The sequence below is a fragment of the Canis lupus genome, chromosome X, assembly GCF_048164855.1.
Source record: "Canis lupus baileyi chromosome X, mCanLup2.hap1, whole genome shotgun sequence".
In the NCBI taxonomy this organism is placed as follows: domain Eukaryota; kingdom Metazoa; phylum Chordata; class Mammalia; order Carnivora; family Canidae; genus Canis; species Canis lupus.
The window spans coordinates 122018123-122037938 of record NC_132876.1 but is presented as its reverse complement, the minus strand read 5'-3'; positions in this window follow the sequence as shown (position 1 = coordinate 122037938).

Below are 19816 nucleotides of genomic sequence, written 5' to 3'. Positions count from 1 at the left end.
TTTCAAATAATGTTAATTATTTTAATATTCCATCTGTGCATAAAAATTTGCTGACATATTAAACAGATATGGGCTATCTTTTTATAACTTGGCAATGTATAAATTCAAGCTTAAGATTTATCTTATGTAAATATTATACATCTATAAATTCCATATTTACATTATTTTAATTTGCTAATTGCCTACATTAGTCTCCCTTTAAAGCCATATTAAGATACATTCCATTTTATGAATGAGAACATTTTTCTTAGGAGATAAAACAGTGGAAGTATTATATTAATAGATATGTAAGTAGAGAATAAGACAAAGCAAACGTGATGGACACCTTCCACTTAAAAGTAGGCGTTCCAAAGTATATGGACACATTACATAATGCCAAAAACATCTTTTAAAAATGTAAGCTGCAAGGTGCATCTGAATGGTTTCTCAGATGAGTGCCTGGAACACTAAAATACCTGCCTGGAAACGTAAGTGTGCAGCTTCATGGTCATTCCACAGAGAGTGAATAAAACTGAATTCACAGGAAGGTCATGATTTTACATCACTGGAGGTTTCTGAGGACACTTGGGGTCTCTGAATACACTTGGCTCCCGAATCTCAAGGAGATGACTTCCCAGGGCTTGCTGCCTACTGCACTTTTGTTTTTAAATCATTTGTTTTATTAACCTCGTGAAGATAATTAAATGTTATACCGTGGAGGTGAAAGCATGTCTCAGTGAAATGCAAAAATGAACACCATGACCCCGTGTGACTATGTGGCTAGAAGATTATAGAATGTGGGTGAGAAAGGTGGAAATGAACTTAAAATCTTGTGCTATCTGGTAGGCTACCGTGACGTCCTAGGTGGTAGCTAAGGATGCTCATGATTTTATCTGCTACAAAGAATTCTCATCATTTTCCCGAGTCTTACATGAAGATGTGAAGACTGTTCAATTCTGAGGGCTTTTGTTTAGCTTGACTAGGGGATGAGATGCTATTTTAATGAATTACCACTTGTCCCCTTTCTCCAGCTACTCTAGGATTGCTGCTCTTTTATTCAAAGTTGCATATAAATCATTGGATAATACTTGGAAATGTCTTAAGCTGATCATATTTCCATTTTAGTTCTCTTTAAGCACTCCACACCTTACCCTAAGAAAGGGAAAAAAAAGGCAAGAAGTGGTCCTGAAGATTTTTTTCCCCACTAGATAATTCAAGTATTTTCAATAATGATTGAATATTCGTTGTGTGTATATGTCTATTTTTTTCAGCAGGAGATTAATCCCTTGAAGGCTAAAATATTATCGAGTAAACTTGGTTATCCTAAATTTGCTGAAAATGGTTAAAACACAACCCAGATGGGTGAATATAAAAATTAAGATGCCCCAAGATATTGAGTATACAGCCTGGCAGATGTCAAAAAAAGAGTTTAATCAGGAATTACAAAGTACAGCCAACCATTCCTCAAGAAAACTCTGCCAAAGCAGTCTCCAGATTTTTCCTTGATGGCCTGCTGAGAAGGAATTCTCAAAACACCCAGAGGAGGCTTCTCTTACCTGCTCTATGGGACATCCTGCTTCCTCTTACTTCTTCCAGGAGAAACGATTCCCAGAAAAACAATCTGATTTTATAAACCAACATGACTCAAATATTTGGAAATAGGATACCTAGGGTCCTCTTTTCACCAGACTCAACATCTCTGCCTCCCTAGAATGGTTCATAAATGAGATGATTTAGATTCCTTGTCTTACCCTGTTCGACATGTTTTGAGAAATTTTATCTACCCAAACGCCTCTCCAAAAACGGAATCCAGAACTAAAGGCTATAATCCAGGTGTCGCTTGGCCAATGAGAAGGGAAGCATGTTTACAGCCAACCTTGGAGCATTTCTGTAAGGATGCTTTGGCATCTCTCACCCACTAACCCTGCACAACATCTAAGTTAATTATAAATTATGTTTTCTATTGTTATGCGAGGTTTTTGGACTTAAGAGCATCTCAGTATGCAGTTTCCATCTATCCAGATCTCTTTTATTTTTAAAGATTTTATTTATTTATTCACGAGAGACACAGACAGAGAGGCAGAGACACAGGCAGAGGGAGAAGCAGGCTCCATGCAGGGAGCCCCATGTGGGACTCGATCCCGGGTCTCCAGGACCACACCCTGGGCTGAAGGCGGTGCTAAACCGCTGAGCCACCCAGGTGTCCCCATCTATCCAGATCTTATTCTGTCAATTAATGACTAGTTCCTTCAAATTGTCACTCTATGTGTTATACACATGTACGTCATTGATAGAGGTATTGAAGAGGCAATATAAATAAGTACCTTACTTGTCAGATTTTCCCCCAAAAGTCACCTAATTTAACATGGTTCCATTAATCAACTCATTATACATGAGTATTTAATCCATTACAATTTTGCACCTCTATCCCTTCAGATGCTGTGGTACTCCAGCACACTGGTTTTCTGTATGTTATGATAGCTGCTATTTTCATATCTTAGCTTTTGAGGACTTCTCCTCTTTCGCCAACGTATGAAATTTTAGTCCCTCCAAGTTTCCATGCTCATCCACTGGGTTGTTCAGACCACCAGCCCTGGATGAGCGCTTGTACCTTTAAAAGGGATACCCAACTTTATAGAGTGTACATCTACCTGATTTCGCAAAGACAACGACACAAGGCACCTTAATCCAGATAGGCCACTGTTTCTGCCTGTGATGTTTCCATTAACGACCACTGATCCCTCCCACAATCAACAAGCTTACAAGTGAAAAGCCCTTTAGGGCCTTCATCCCCACAGTTGAATGTCATGCCGTGCTCATTTATGTCCAAAATATTCCAATTTCTCTCATCTAACAAAATGTATCATCTATTTATCAATTATCAATCCATTCTTAACTCAATTCTCTTGAAATGGGTTATAAGCTTTCTTCTTATGCCACTACCATGTTGCATTATGTTATAATTACCAATCTTGAGAAAAGGGTTTATCTCTCTCTCTCTCTCTCTCTCTCTTTTTTTTTTTTTTTTGCCATCACAGTAGAAATAGAATACACCACATCGTCATTCTTCATTCTTCTTCTTTTTTTTTTCCTAAAGAAAGGGGAGATTGGATTCTATCAAAAAAAAAAAAAAAAAAAAAAAGCCCACATGCTATTGTGGATATATAGGACAGCCCGCAACAATAGGAGTTAAAATTCAGTCTTCAAGGTATGAGCACAATCAATGCCCAAATATTGCTCTGAGTTTCCGACATCAGTTATTTGTTTTATCTTTGCTCTCTATACTCAATGAAATGTTGGTCAACACATGTAGCCACTGGGTCTGTGGTATTTTGTTACATCAGCATGTGGATGAAGACAGAAATTGGTACCTGAGATGTGGGATGCTGGTGTAATAAACACCTAGAGTCTCGGAAGTAGCTTTAGAAATGAGTAATACAGGCTGAGAGAGAGTAGAGGTATGTGCTAGAAAGAGCACACTTTGCTATGAGTAGACTTTTAGAGGTAATTCTGTAGAGGACTCAGAAAAGAAAGGAAAAAAAGCTGGAGACAGAGCTGCCATCTTCTCAGTGACTCCCTACAGGGCCATGAGTAGAACATTGGTGGGACCATGGATGGTAAAGCCATTCTGGTGTGGTCTGAGACAGAAACAAGGGCATAGTCTTGGCACTGGAGGAAAGGTGATCCTTGCTATAAAGTGGCAAAGAATCTTGTTGAATGTGTTCATGCCCTCGTGTCTTAAGATGAGCGAGGACATTGGATGTTTAGCTGAAGTGCATTCTAAACAAAGTGTTGGAGGAGCAACCTGGTCCCATATGACAGCTTAGCACAGGATGGAGAAAGAAAGGATTTAAAGAGGAACTTATTCTTCAAAATGGAAACTAAACTCAAAGATCTGGGAAGTTCTCAGCCAGTCCATATCAAAGTGAATGAGGGAGTGTGTTGGGGAGAAAACAGAGTGTGGACATAGGATGAGGAGATGGGCAGTGGTCTCAACAGAAGGCAGGACTGTTGTCCAAGACCATGGAAGATGGAAAGCAGAAACAACTCAGATATCAACAGGGCTCTCCCTCCCATCTCTGGCTCAGCAAGGCCAGGGAAGTGGAGATGAGGAGAGCAGAATGAGCGCCACCCTTCTCGGCTGCCCAAGGTGTAGCTCCAGCAAGAACAGGTACTTCACAGGCTGTGGCCACTTCCACCCAGAATTCAGAGGATGTCTGGGAGCATCACAGGCATAGGGCTCCAGGAAACACCAAGAATTGCTGCAGGGGTGAGGCTGCCTAAGCTATGGGGGCAGGGCCTCTTGGAACCTTGGGAGCCCAACTGTGTCTGGTAAAGCTGCAAGAGCAGGGCCAGCATCCCAGCAAGTCTGGAGGGCAGAGCATGGCCCCAAAGAATATTAGCCTCAAGTCTTAAGGCCAAATGGAATTTGCCCCATGGGGTTTCAGAGTTGACTCAGGACCATTTGCCCATTCTTCATTCCTATCCCTCCCTTTTGGAATGGGTATGCGTGCCCTAGGTCTGCCCCAGCACCCCATCGTGCAAGCATAAAATTTGATGTCACACATTCACAGCTGGAGATGAATGTGCCTTGGGATGAACGGTACCTTGAGTCTCACACTCAGACCTGATTTAAATGTTCAAGATCTAGAATACGAAAAGAACATTGAGCTACAAAAGAAAAATGGCTAAAAATAACTCTTTCTCTTTGGAACTTTAAAAAAAATATATTAATATTCTGGCCTGGCAGGGTCCACAGCCACCTGTCACTTATAACATTTCAAACCCGTCATAGTGTCAGTGCTTTTAATATGAATAGACTTCCAGGATCTGGTTCTAAACTAAATCTTTAGATGAAAATTCACAGCTGGTGGAGCTTCTGCCACCCGTATGAATTATAGTTATTGAATCCCGCAGTCATTATAATTAAATCCCAGTAATCTATGTTGACTGACTGTCACTGTCCATATGGTAAGGTACCACTTTACTATAGTACTGAAACCATCACTAAAAATCTAAGGAATATGAAAAACTTCCTACATGGAAGCCTTTCTACTCTTAATTATGCGTAATACTTCACGAGGTAATACTCTCATATTAAAATATTTCATGACATTGTTCTGCCTTTAGGGAAAACAGTTGGTTATGTTGTTGGAGGCTCCCCTCCCGTCGTCACATTAGCTTTAAATTTTTAAGTCTGTTTGTTTGTATATAATTTTGTGAAAATGCATTTTTAACATGTTTGGTTGAACAAGAATTGCATAATGGAACCACTGTTTTTTGCACATTCAGAGAGAAAATTAAAACTCATTAAATGCAAATGGGAATCCTACTGCCATCCCATGAGCCTACTGTTTCCCCTGGTCTGCAAGAGGAGTGCTTCATGCTTTTCTTCTCACCTGGACACCTTCAACTCCACCCTACTTCTCCCCTCAACCCCTTAGATGATGACTTGAGGACAATCAGACACTCTAAAGAAAACCAACAATTACACCTCCCAGCAACTTTATCATCTGCCATGTATTGGTTTCCATTGCTATGGTAACCAGTTAGCCCAAACCAAGGAGCTTACCAGAAAAAGGCCATCATTATAGTTCTGGAGGTTCAGGGTCCAAACTCCATCTCAGAGAGCCAAGGTCAAGTTTTTAGCTCCATTTCTTTCTGGAGACTGTGTGGGAGAACCTGTTGGCTGCTTCCAGCTTTTAGAGACTTCTGCATTCTTTGGTTTAAGGGGCAGGTGTGTACTCTATAGGGCTAAAGTGAATTAAACTCTCAGCTTTTTTTTTTTTTTTAACACTTTCAATTAAAAATTGGAATTACTGTATCAACATGGAAAGTAAAACTTTGAGGGATCCCTGGGTGGTGCAGCGGTTTGGCACCTGCCTTTGGCCCAGGGCGCGATCCTGGAGACCCGGGATCGAGTCCCACATCGGGCTCCCGGTTCATGGAGCCTGCTTCTCCCTCTGCCTGTGTCTCTGCCTCTCTCTCTCTCTCTCTCTCTCTGTGTGTGTGTGTGACTATCATAAAAAAAAAGAAAGTAAAACTTTGAGACATTGGCTGATAGTATAACTTCATCCAAACATCAGCATCATAAATGACATGAATGTCCATAGGACAAACTTCCAAGGGCTTAAAACATTAAGAATACAGTCAACCTTTATAATGAACATTGCCCTGTTCTGCATTTTCTAAAATACATACTGCATTTCAGCATTATCTTTGTAAGTTAAGGGAGAGCCTTTTGCACCTAGTATGCATTCCTAAGTCACTTGTAACTCTTCAGCTGCACTAACAGTATTCTAGGATTGCCAGGAGAGTATTTTAATAACATGCAAAATCCAATATCAGCATTGCAAAACCCCAGATAAAAACATGCATGTCAACCTTGCAAAAAGCAAATGTGAGTTTGCAAAAAACAACAGCAACAACAACAAAAAACAAAAAAAACAAAAATAAAACAAGCCAAGGCTTGCAAAGCTGAGATCTTAGGAGAATACATCATATCAGTCCAATTAAAAAGCATAATATTCTACAAATAACTTGAAATGCACATCTTCTTGGATATTTATGAGGAAACCTTTAAAATGCTTTTGATGTCACATATTGAAAATTTTTTTGTGGGTGCTATTTTTTCTTACTGGAGCAGGGAGAGGGGCAGGGGAAACAAATATTCATGGAGACTCCAGAGGAATGCAAAGCCCAAGGCCTACTGGATCTCATGACTAGGAGGTCATGATCTGAGCTGAGATCAAGAGTTTGGAACTTAACTAACAAGCCACTCAGGCACTCTGGCATTTATTAAAAAAAAAAAAAAAAAAAAAAATTAGCTCTTGATCTTGTGTTGCTATGGTTAAGATTTGAGACCAATTAGTTCTATGCGCAGCTTAAATTCCATGAAGTAGTGGTTTTCTTTCAACGCTTCATTAGAAAGCCTACTTTAGTGTTTGTGGGGGCAGTGTCCCAGGAACCCATGGAAAGATTTTAGGAAGACAGAGGGGGAGAGAGGGAGAATCTCAAGCAGAGTCCCTGCTGAGTGCAGAGCCCAACCAGATCTCACCATCCTGAGATCAAGACTGAGCTGAACCAAGACTCAGAACCAACTGAGCCACCCCAGTGTGCCTAGTGTTTCATTTTTGTAAGATAGTACAGAGCAATGAAATCTGTTACCCCAAAATGTGTGTCTTTGGCAGGTGGGTCATTTGAGGTCGATTGCTTTGAAGCAGCAGAAAGTTCAGGAATTACCTTTGACCTTCCCCCTACCTGCCTGAAAGGATTTAGAACACCTGCTGCAGTCCAGGAGCCATCACCATAGGTATAACCACCGTGTAATAGGAGTCAGGCATGGGAGATGGAGAACACCCACAGCAAAGTCAGTTTCTGAAAACTCCTGGTCCCGTTGCTTCTGGATGGCCCAGCAAGTGTACCTTCTTTTGGTGAACACACTTTTACTTCCTTTTGCCTCCTCTCCCCTTTGAAGACCCAGACCATACCTGCTTGTCACCTCATGATGTCCTTAAAGCTGCCCGATGGCCTGGGTGCCTCCATTTCTCACACAGGAATAAAAAAAAAAAAACACAGGTTCGTTTTCTCCTGTTCATTGGTCTCCCATCAATTTTAAGACCAGAGAAACCTTGAGGCATAGAGGAAAATTTTCCCTTCCCAACAATGGGAAAAACTGAAATCCAGAGGCAGCAATTTAACTCCGAGGTGACAGGAAATGAAAGCTACCATCCATCTCTGGGTTTTCTTTTTGCATGCTTGGTGTTTTTTCCACCGCCCCGCAGTTCATTAATGCTCCAAATCTCTGAAAAGGCCGTGCATCACGCGCTCCTACAACACAGCTGCATTTGCAGGCAGGCACCCACAGGTGATCGCAGTTGGTGATTGCCTACCACGATTTTCTTGGAGGAAGCTAATGACAGTCAATACAAATTAGAGCAATTTCCTCAGGATGAGAAATTAACCTGCTAGACTCTTGCCAACAGGGAGGGGTTCAGGGGTGGTTATATGTTGTGAAGAACCCGAATCTTCGAGACATTAAAAATAGGCTGTGGTAATTGGTGAGCAGCATCTACTGCTTTTCTTGCTTACCCTGGCAGAGGTTGGAGCTGTTTATTCAACTCATTACCCTAAACGCACTGAATTGCAATTATTTAGATATAAAAGTTGTAGAGGCTGTATCACGCATGTAAGATTTGCTGTTTTCATGTTAAAAAGGCAGGCATCAAGCTATGTTTATTCAATTCAGTAGAGACCCCGTGAAGAGCTCTTGGAGCAAACAGCCTAGTGTGAACCCAGGGAACAGAGCTAGGACCCGAGGAGGTACTCGGAGGAAGAAAATGCTGTTGAAATGGATGATAGAGAAACATCATTTCAATATTGTGCCTATTTTGTAAGACTAAAGCAGAAAACAACTGCATATTAAAGATTGCAATGATCTTATGCAAGTTTCTCCAATGTGCTTGGATTTCTTGATGGAAGTTCTTATAATTTTTTTTTTCAATCCCAAGCCTGCTGCACAGATGTTCAGTGAAATTGGTAAGAAATCAGGAAGGAATGAAGGAAGAGTGGAAAGGGCAAAGAGAGGAAAAAAGGAAACCCAGTAGGATGTTCAGGAGGAGGCAATGTGACATTAACTAGGCACTGGAGGGGTAATAGAAGCATCAGTGTGGAGGCATTCAAGTTCCAGATTGAAATACCACCTGATTTGCCGTTGGAGCAGGGAGAGATGAAGAATGCAGTAGCAAGTCAATCCCTATCTCAGGAGGAAAGAACACCACTTGACTTGATTTTGAAGGAAAGATACAGATCCTGACCCAGTGCTGCAAGGCATGGGTTTCAAATCCTGGTTCTGGCGTGTTGCACAGCTAGACATGAAGAAAACAAGAATTCTCCAGGAGAATCACTACAGTATTCAGGCTTGGAGCCATTTGGGGGATGGAGTAGGGTGGGGACACATTTTAGGAAGAAAGAAATCAGGAGTCCACCCCCCGTGGTCCATTTTGTCATCTCTGATGTGCTCCTTTTCATTTATGCAGACACCAAGTCGTGTGAATTGTCTACTCAAACTGTCTGGCTAGTCGTAGAAATCCTTCAGTGAAATAAGGCGTCTGCTCAACGCCAATACCCTACGTGTGGCACAGGCTTTCTGCAGTTCCAGGACCACTGAACGGAAATGCCTGGAAGTTGTGTTGATGGTTAACTGCCAGCACCCTACTCTCCCAGAGGACTAGACCCTGAGATAGGATCCTATACAAGTGTCGATGAAAAAGGTGATGGGGGAAGGGTAGGGCAAGAAGACAGGGAAGGAAAGGTGTAGATTACCTGTAGATTCTCTTATATGTAGCCATGAGAGTCCAGATTCATTTTGAGTTGCTTCCAACATGGAAGAGTTCTCCATTCTCAACACCAAAAAAATCTCGGACACCATTAGGATATCCTACGTTTCAACTAAATTCTGACACCATCTTCCCAGAGATCCTGTCAGGTTCCACAGGTTAAAAGCTTATTCCTACAAGACTGTCCCACTTCCCAATACAAAGGCCAGTCATACAGCCCAGGCTGGGCTCCTGACCAAAGGCCTATAGATTGGAGGTTCCCACAAACACCTTCTCTCTTAAGTTCAATTAACTTGCTAGAGTGGCTCACAAAACTCAAAGAGACACTTATCTGTGTTCAGCCGTGTACCACAGGATAGGAAACAGGATGTGAATCAACAGGCAGTTGCAGAGATTCATAGGGAAAGGTCCAGAACAAAGGAGCTCCCATCCTCATGGAGCTTGGGTGGCTGGCTCGGCAGAGCGTGAAAGTGTTCTGACTCCCCGACTCTGGAAGCATCCAGAAGTGCTTCTGTTGGGTTTTTGTAGGCACTTCATTGCATTGCCATGATTCACTAAGTCACTGGCCATTGGCTGGCTCAACCTCAAGCCAAGATCAGGGGGTGGGACTGAAGGCTTCAACTCTAATCACCTGGTTGGTCCTTCAGGCAACTACCCCATGCCTGTGGAGGAAGGTGGTGTCTACAAGTCACCTGCAAGTAACAAGACACCCATTTCACCTGATGGCTCTGAAGCATTTTCAAGAACCGTGGATGAAGGCCGAATATATCTAACAAATATATTTTGGTCATGTAGATAACAAAATATTTATTACTTTTACCTTGTTATAACACTCTGATACACTGCTTCTCCAATTCAGTCAGGATCAGAATCACCTGGTGGTCCTGTGAAAACATGACAGCTGGCCCCAACTGCAGAGTTTCTGATTGATAGGATGTGGCGTGCCCAGGGTCTACACAGCAGAAACAGCTATTGTGGAATGTAAGTTACATTATGAAATTAATCCCTCCTGGAGGAAGATGGGCTGATATTTTGCATCTCATATCTATCTGCATAGGACATCCATGATTGGGGGGGGGGATGGCATAAAGTCCTAGATTAGATGGGCCAATTAGTGCAAAACCGAATCTCCAGGAAAGGAGAAATTTGTATGGGAGCCCTTAGCAGTCAACATATCACTGCTGGGGCTGGGTATTTATTATATTTATATTTCTTTGTTATTATAATGATAACAGAAAAGACAGATGTTCGTATTTGTGCATGGGAGTGACCAAAGGCCTTCTACGAACCTGTTTTTGTCATGAGTTTCTGTTTGACTTGCATGAATTCCCACTAGTTTTGAACATGGTTTGCAATTAGTGGGCAGCTTATTGTCAATACTTATTTATTGAACTGAATTGCCTGTGGTAACAGGACTTTCTCAACCATGGATCTTATTCTGTGGGCTCTATTTTTCAAACCCTGTGGGAACAGCACGTCATGTTATTTCCCACAGACCTCTGGTACTCTGGGATGTCTGGTATGTTGGTCAAGTCAGTTTTAGGGAGTTATGATTTGCCTATGCGGACTTTTGGGAGGCGAGTAAAATATTTTCTACCTTGGTTATGCAATTACCTTGTTTTGTTTTTAGATAATGTAGCATCTGACACATGAAGAAAAACCCTCAAGCTAAGATCTGTGAAAAAACCCTCAAGCTAAGATCTGTGTGATGTAAATCCCAAAGCCAACAACATCCATCCACATTGCAACCTGCACAAAGTATCTTTGAATGGAAGATGGGTTCTGTTGTATTTCTACTATCTGGGTTGTGCTGGGCTCACACTGGTGGGCCAGGAAACATGGCTTCTACTCACCGAGAGCCTTGACCCATTCTTCCTTTTGGCAACAACCACGTGAAGCAGATGAGGAGTCTGCATTTTTCCGATGAGAAAAGAGAGGGGCCTCCATCGAGGTGCACAGCTTATAGGACCAGTAAGAGATGGACCCAGCCGTGCTCTTGGAGCTAAATGAATGACACTACACATAAGGAAGGCCAAAGCAGCTATGTTTGGAGGTATTGCAACCCAAATGGAAATGATCTTTTAGGCCTAAAATGCCCCTTCCTTCCTCCCTCCATCTCATCGGCAATACTGGCGGCTTGCGGAAGTCGAGGACAGCACTTTTTCATTGTAATAATGGGCTGCTTGAGCACCGCCACTCATGTGTTATTGGCATTCTCTATGTGGTGCTTCCATGGGGTGCTGAGTTCTGGAGGATGATTTCTAGGACGTCTCCAGGCTAGCCTTGTTGGCCTGAGAACATATCTTTGGAAAATAAATATGTCAGCGCAGAATATATGGTGTTAGCGAACCTACAGTGTTTCACAGTGGTTTCACTCATGACTTTTCATTCCCACTGGCTTGGAAGAGCCCGGGAGCCTGACTCCTGCATGCTGGGCATAAGCCCCCCGCTGCACCATTGTGGGACAAAACCATAAATACTGATAGGCCCACCTGGACAGAGCAGTGGGCTGTTGGGTGAGATGGGCTGATAGGCCCAACAAGGCACCACTGAGTTGATAATCTGGTGTGATAAGTTTCTGTGTGTGTGTGTGCAACTGCTCAACAAACACTGCTAAGACCAAACGAGCAGAAGGCACCCCTTATCACACTTTATCTGTATGATTATGAGTGAGCTATGTAACGTTTCTTCAGCCTCGATGTCCAGGAAAAGAAGCAAAATTATTCGATGGAAAATGCTCCATTGAGGGCTGGCGAGGAGTTGGGTTTGGAAGCAACTGGCTTATAGCAGCATTTACGACTTGCTGCTTCTTCTTGCAAGTGGCCACCTGAGTACTGGGCGTTGGGCAGAGGGGTCTTGTTGACGCTTCCCATTAAGAACATCTTAGTTTCACCTCTATGTTTTGACTTGTTTTTTTCTCCTGTTTCTTTCTTGTTCTCCTGTTCTCTTTGCTCCAGGCTGTGGTTGACTTTCCCTATTGCCAAAGACTGCAACGTTTACACCTCTTGCCTTCACGTTATTTCAAGGGCATATCATTGAAGCTATCACTCTAAAACTATGAATAAAAGCAGTAAGCGAATATTGGGGATACCTCCTATCTTTCGTAGTTTCCATCCTACCCGATTTCATTGACGTTGATGCTGTCATTATATTCACAAATATGGCAGGTACACAAGCTCAGCGTTTCCAAGTGTACACAGTGCAGTGGACAAAGCGTGTCCATCCATGAGTGTCCCAAATAAGGAAAGCATCATGTTCAAAATTTGCACTTGCAAAGCTTTCAATAGCTGCAAGACATAGGTGTCTCAAAGTTGGTAGAAAGGATGTTTGTTTAACAAGCGCACGTTGGATTATGTCTTGCGAGATAATATCACAGGTGACAAAGATGTAGTTTAATTTTTGAAGCGTTGGGTGGGAGGTTTAAAATTGCTCTTTGATTCTTCTCAAGGAGGCAGAGTTCTCCAGATGTGACATCCCTTTATTTTAAGAGGATAGTTTACACACTCCCAAGTCATGCGGTCTCCTTTCTCTGAATGAGCCACCCACTCTATGGTTTTATGAAACATCTGTAGGAGCATCCTGTGTGTGTGGGACGGGGAGGGGTGGCGGGAATGGAGAGGGTTTGGGAACTTTCTCACTGTCAAAGACTGAGAGGCAATAGCACTCGCATTCATTGCTCATTGCCAAGGCCCCGAATCTGTCTACCTGCTGCTCAACCACGCATGTGTGCACACATGTGTTGGGCGCGTGTGTCCACAGAATAGTTTTACTGAAAATATTTTCCGATTGCAGAAGGAGTTATGTATTTCAGAGAAAGTTGGGGACCCTGGACATTGCCATCAAGACAAAAGTATACATTGTGCACTCAAATGAGTTTTACATTTCAGGCGAATGAACGTGCCTGTTGAACTTTTTTTTTGGTCACAACACCCATTTGTGTTCAAACAAAAGTCTCTGATCCTATAACCATGGAATTTCCCTGTATGAAGAAGACAATTTCAGGGGTTCATTTCCAGCACACTGAATTAAATATGTTTGGATTTGATTTAAGTTCTCTCACTGAAGACTGTCTCAGAGCAAGGGTTTGGGTAGATAAACCTGATGGGGTTTTATGAAGATGGACATGATACTGAATTCCTTGTCTCTGGGAGCGTACAAGCCACAGGAAAACCATTCTCCTTTGCAAAGAAACCAGCCTAGGGTGAATTCCTCTTTGTAACATGTGTGCTTTCTTTCTTCCTCTCAGTGTCCCTGCTCCTTCCCTCCACCTCCGATGGGAATATGACTCCCTGCAAGAACCCGCATGGCATCTGCCAGAAACCAGCTACATGCCTCCGATTCCTTGTCGGGTGTATGGGTATCGAAACAGACAAGAATCTTGAAAGTAGAGGGGATAAAAGGAGGCCAGGAGTGTTTGCATCATTCATTTAGGAACCATTTCAAACTGGGTCTTTGTACTCAGTGGGCATCGAGGGTGGCGTTCCCTGGGGAAGTGACATTAACCTGAGGTCTAAAGGGGTGGCTGGGAATTCATGGGATGAAGAGAGAAAGGTGAGCAAGTGACAATCTTGGGTGGGATGGAGGCTGCTCAGGTTTCTAGGTGGTATTTTGAAATTGCAAGAAGGGATCGGGAGCTCCAAGGAGCCCAGGTGTGGAGTGTGGAATCAAATGCACAGGGCTGCCAGGTCAGCAGGAACAAGACAGGCTGTCTTCTCGGTCTGGTGACCAGTACCAGAAGAGCGGAAAGCCCGGTCCAGCCATGGAATGTTCCAGAAGGAGATCCCCTGCAGGACAGTAGAGAGGGAGTGGAGGAGTTTCTCTTTGCCAAGATCCCTGTGGAACACAGCAAGGTACGGATTTCCCTCCAGTGCAAAACCAGCGGCTGGTCTGGGGTGAACCTCTGGAGGTGCTAGAGGGATCTCTTGGATGATTCTTCACACTCAATTTGATAGCTGCTGACTCAGTAAATATGAGATGGGCATCAGGTTAGAAAAAAAAAAAAAAACAAACACACACACACACACAAAAAAAAAACCCAAGTTCTGTTTTTCTGGAGAACCCTGACCCATCCAATGTCCTGCCATTGATGCTACCCCGTTGTATGTACTGTTTGGGGGCTCCTTTGTTAACTTTAATAATGTTTCCTGTCCCTGGATATCAATGTATGTCAAGTTTCTTATTCAGTTTGAAGAATCTCATAGTATGGATGTGCCATGATGGCCTTGACAATGTTCAGAGCGACGGACGACACTAGCTTCACATTTTTAGCAATAACGAACAGCAACCATGAAATCTGTACGCAGCTGAATAAAGTCCCTTGCAGTAAAATCTTCCTGTATATCCTATATTCCAGCATCCCCAGGAGAAATGTAATGTGAGCTGTATAGGGAAGGTCAAATTTTCAAGGAGCCACACACACACATAAAAAAGAAAGAAGGAAAGAAAGAAACAAAGAAACAAAGAAAGAAAAGAGAGAAAGAAAGGGCAGAGATTAATTTTTAAAATATAATTTATTGAACCTGATGCAGGAAATAGTAGAGTTTCAACAGTCAGTAGGAAGCATCACGAATGGGACGGCACATACCCTTTCTTCTCTAATAAGCTCCTGATATTTGGTGTGTATTTTACATTTAGAGCTGCTTTATCACATCGTGCCTAGAACTCTATACCTATACCACGTACATTCTTTTCTACCGGGGGGAGCATCACTATTTCAGGGACATATTCATAAAAAATGAGAATCCCGAATCCCGTAGCACAGACCCTTTTGACACTCATGTAGCCCAATGGTGGCGAACATCCAAACATGTGCTAAGCATTCTGTGAACTTAGAGCTCCCCGTATTTCCTGCCAATGTAACCACTTCATGAAGCTTTGGTAGGACTTTGTCAAGGGATCACGTTGGGGAAGGAACGATGAATGGGGAAGGCTGATGAATACACATCCCCAGATCTATGAACACTGAAGCAAGCCAGAACTTCCTGTGAGACATGGGGCTTTTTGCTATGGCTGAAGGCAACACTAGATGTTGCACTTACTGTTAATTTAGGCATTAAGAAATTGGTCATTAAGATGTTATTAAAAATTGACTAGGAAAGAATATCCCACGGTCACATACTCAGTAAATCCTAAGTCTACCTGCCGCCCCATTGCCAAACTCCCCTGAGGTCTCCGATGACCTTCAGTGGTTAATATTATTAATATTAATATTGGATAAGTCTTTCAGGTCACAGAATATCTCATCGCATTTTAACTGATGAAGGAAAAAAGAAAAAAACACTGCAAGAATGCTCCCTTATGGGGAGATATAAAAATATCCTTGACTTTGCCCCAGTGACGAGAGGGCAATTAAGCTACTGGACTTCAAATGAGCAGAACTAATTAATTTGCCAAAAAGGGCATCAGAAACACCTAAGGAACCTTGAAAAGAGCCCGCCTTACTTCCCATCGGCAAACAAGGCCGTCATTTCACAAAAGAGGGTGTGAAGGATGATACTAAGCTTGATGGAGGCCAGAGCCACACTTCTTGTAACAGAAGACATGATAGAACTGGACAGGAGACCTCACGAGACCTCCATTCATCACAGGCGGAGCTCAAGGGTCAAAGCCAAGCACCTGTGCTGCACAGTATGCGCGCCCGTCAGAATTGGTGCATCGGTGGAAGTGCACACCTCTGTCTACGTGGGCCACCTTCGTCTCATCATTTGAATTTCCCAGGGTGTCATCATGGCATCGGAGGGATTGCAGAACAGAAGCGTGGGACGTGAAGAAGACAAGCTACTGACCTTGGTCCACCATTCTTGGTTCTTGGGAGACACAAGGATATGGTTCATTCCAGGGGGAAGGGTGCATATCCTTGTTTTACCAACTTAAAGGGGTAGAAAAGATGGAGACAGGTTCACTGGTTTGGAGACCATAAGGGATTCACCTGGGACAAAGGACTCGCCTTGCTGGGTTCTTGAATCAGAACTGCCTCGTAGCAGGTAAAGTTCAAGGATACAACAATCATTTATTTTTTTAAATTTTGTCGATTTTTTTCTACCTTATTGAGGATGATTGGAGAGATATAATTGTGTATATTTGAAGTGTCCAATATGATGATCTGGTTTATGTCCGTTGTGGAATGATCGGCAAGATGAAGATAATCAACCCACCAAACGCGTGAGACATTTAACTTTTTCCTGTGTGTGGTGAGAATGCTTACCGCCTATTTAGAGCAACTTTCAAGAAAAAGTTGCGAGGATCTAACACACACCATGGTGACAGGAGTTCATAATAAGGGATTGTAATACTTAATCATCAGATTTTGTAAGAAAAAGGAGCATATCTCATAAAACGCTCATAAAATGCGTTCTGAATGTGAAAATAATATTTTTGTACCAGGAAAAAAAAATGCCCCCCACCCCCCACCTCCCAAGGGTGAGGACGTAAATGTCAAACAATTAAAATGTTTTTAGCGAAGGGAAGGACAGTGACAAATGCATGTGCTCCAAGCTTCATGGAAGTGATACGCATGTTCACACGCCGGTGTAAGAAAACTGAAGAGCTTTTTAAGAGAAACAACAAACATATGAGACTAGACTTTGCTTCTTTTTTGTAGGTAGTTCTAGCAGATTCTGGTGATCACATTGAAAGATGGGTTGCCACTTTTTAAACTCAAAGATGGAAAGCCACATCTCGACTCAATCAAGTAAGCTTGGAGCAAGCTAAAAAAATGATATATGCAAATCATTCATTCACTGAGAATATCTACACTGAACAGCTACTTAATTCTGATTTCACCAATAACAAATTTAATCAATGACAAATTGGTAAAAAAAAAAAAAGAGAGAAAAAGAAGAAAGAAAGAAAGAAGAAAGAAGAAAGAAAGAAAGAAAGAAAGAAAGAAAGAAAGAAAGAAAGAAAGAAAGATTGACGTGTTGTTTATATACTTAAAAAAATAAACTCTTTGAAGAGTTAATAACGTGAATTAAGAAGAATGCATTGTGAGAAGATAAAAGGAAGAACCAAAGAAATCTCAATTCCGTTACAAGTGCTAGCTGGCATGTTAATATTTAATCATATTTTTTGCTTCTATAAACCGGTTCTCCTGTCTCAGAAGTACCCTGATTATAAGGAAATCCTTTGTAATTTATTATTATTTATTGATAATTCAGGTATTTTGTTAACTCTAATGTTGTCCTTTTCAAATTATCCAGATCATTCATATTTGACTATTTTTTTTTTCATATTTGACTATTTTAAACCTTGACATTAATGACTTAAAGCCCCAGAGGCCGTGGAAGTCCTGTATTGGTAGATGATGTGTGTAGGTCGCAAACTTATAGTCCCCTTTCCTGAGCTGCTTCGAGAAGAAACAGGTGAAGTTTGAACCACGTGAGAAATATGCAAGGTGTTCCCCTCTCCCTTTTACACCTTTTAGAGTAGAAGCTGGTGTTTTTAATTACCAATATTAGTGTGAATGATGTATTTTAAGTAATTTGTCTGGTGGGCTTCAGAAAAGCGAATTATTGAAAATAGGCCGTGGCCCCAACTTTTGCATTCGCAGAGTTGTGCCGTTTTCTGCGTTGCCCCGACCCTGTTATGAGATATTTCCAGCTAAGCTCTGTCAGCTTGTGTTCTCCAAGCGGCAAAGTGGGTTAAATGTCATGCTTTGGATTTTCTAACATAGAATCAATCAGATTAGATTATTAGCATCAGTCAATCAACAGAAACAAAGACACGTGTTTAAGATTTTATGTGTATATAAAGCATTGCGCTCGTGATATGCCCACTATATTTATTTTTCTTGAGATGTACTTGCCATATAAGGTTGTATTTGTTTTAGGTGTTTTCGGTGGTTTTAGGTAATGGTTTGATACTTGTATACATTGCAAAGTGATTAGCAGAGTAAGTTAAGACGCATCACACACAGATACACTTTTTTTTTCTTGTGAGGACAACTTTAAAGATTTACTCTCTTAGCAACTTTCAAATATAAAACAAAGTATTGGTGACTGCAGTTACCATGGTATACATCGTATCCCCATGATTTATTTAATTCATACATGGAATTTTGTGCCTTTTGAGTTCCTTCACCTATTTTGTTCATCCCTAAACCTCTTCCTGCCTCTGGCAACCATGAATCTTTTTATCTATGAATGTCGGTTTTTTTGGTTTTTGGTTTTTGTTTTAGATTCCACACATAAGTGAGATGACAAGTATTCATTCTTCTCTGTTTGATTTATTTCACTCAGCATGATGCTCTCGAGGACCATCCATGTTGTCCCAAATCACAGGATTTCCTCCTTTTCTGTGGCTGCATAATATTTCATTTTATGTATACCGCATCTTCTTTGTCCGTTCTCACCGAGGGATATTTAGGTTGTTTCCATTTCTTGGCCATTGTAAATATTACTGCAATGAATGGGGTTAGGGGCAGATACATTTTCAAGATACTGATTTTCCCCCCATTGGATAAATTCCCAGAGGTGGAATTGTTGGATCATATGATAGTTCTATTTTTCATTTTTAAAAGATTTTCCACACTGTATTGCATAGTGCAATAAATAGGTCATTTTATTATATTATTTTATAAATATTTGTATTTATTTTTGTGAGAGCTAGCTGGAGTAGGGGGACGGGGAGAGGGAGATGCAAACTCCCCACTGAGCAGGGAGCCCAACATGAGGCTCTATCCCAGGACCCTGAGACCATGACCTGAGCTGAAGGTGGACCCTTCACCACCTGAGCCCCCCAGGAGCCCCTAAATAGCTCATTTTAATTGCCATCCCATTCTGTCATCAATAGTGTAATCAGAGTTTGACATACAATGCTTCATTGCCCTCTCACACGTTTCCATGTCAAGAGACCATTCTCCACCGTTCTATAGATAAGGCATTCCAGGGTCAAACAGCTTTTACTATTTTTGACAGTCACACTAAGTATCAAAATCCAGACTGTGACCTCTGTGCCCTGGCTCTAACTTTCACACCACACTTCTTAAAGGAAACAAAAGATGAAAGTCGGATGCTGAGCGGAAAAAAAAAAAAATCCATGTCCAACGTATACAACCCTATATAGTTCCCTTGGGTGACAATCTTGCAATGGCAGATTTGTAGAAGAGAAGGTGAGATCGGAGGGTGTCTGGGGCAGGTGAGGGAGGGGCTCTGTGAATACAGAAGCGGCGTCAGGGAGGGCTTGATGCTGGTGGAAGGGTCCTGCATCATGGTCTTGGGAAACAAAATAGGATCTAAGCGTGACAACAACATGCATTTTCCAGTTGGGATGCTGGTAACACTGGGACAAATGAGGGAAGGGTACTTTCAGCCACATAAATGCTTTTATTTTCTTCTACATATTTGTTTACAATAGATTGTGAATGTATAATTTTTCAAAATAAAAAATTTTTAGGGGTCTACAAATTTTGTCTAATATCAATCTCCTTAGCTTCATGATGGGATTTTAGCCAAGTGGATTAAACGGGGGGATGGATGTGTGACAATTAGCCTTCGATTGTA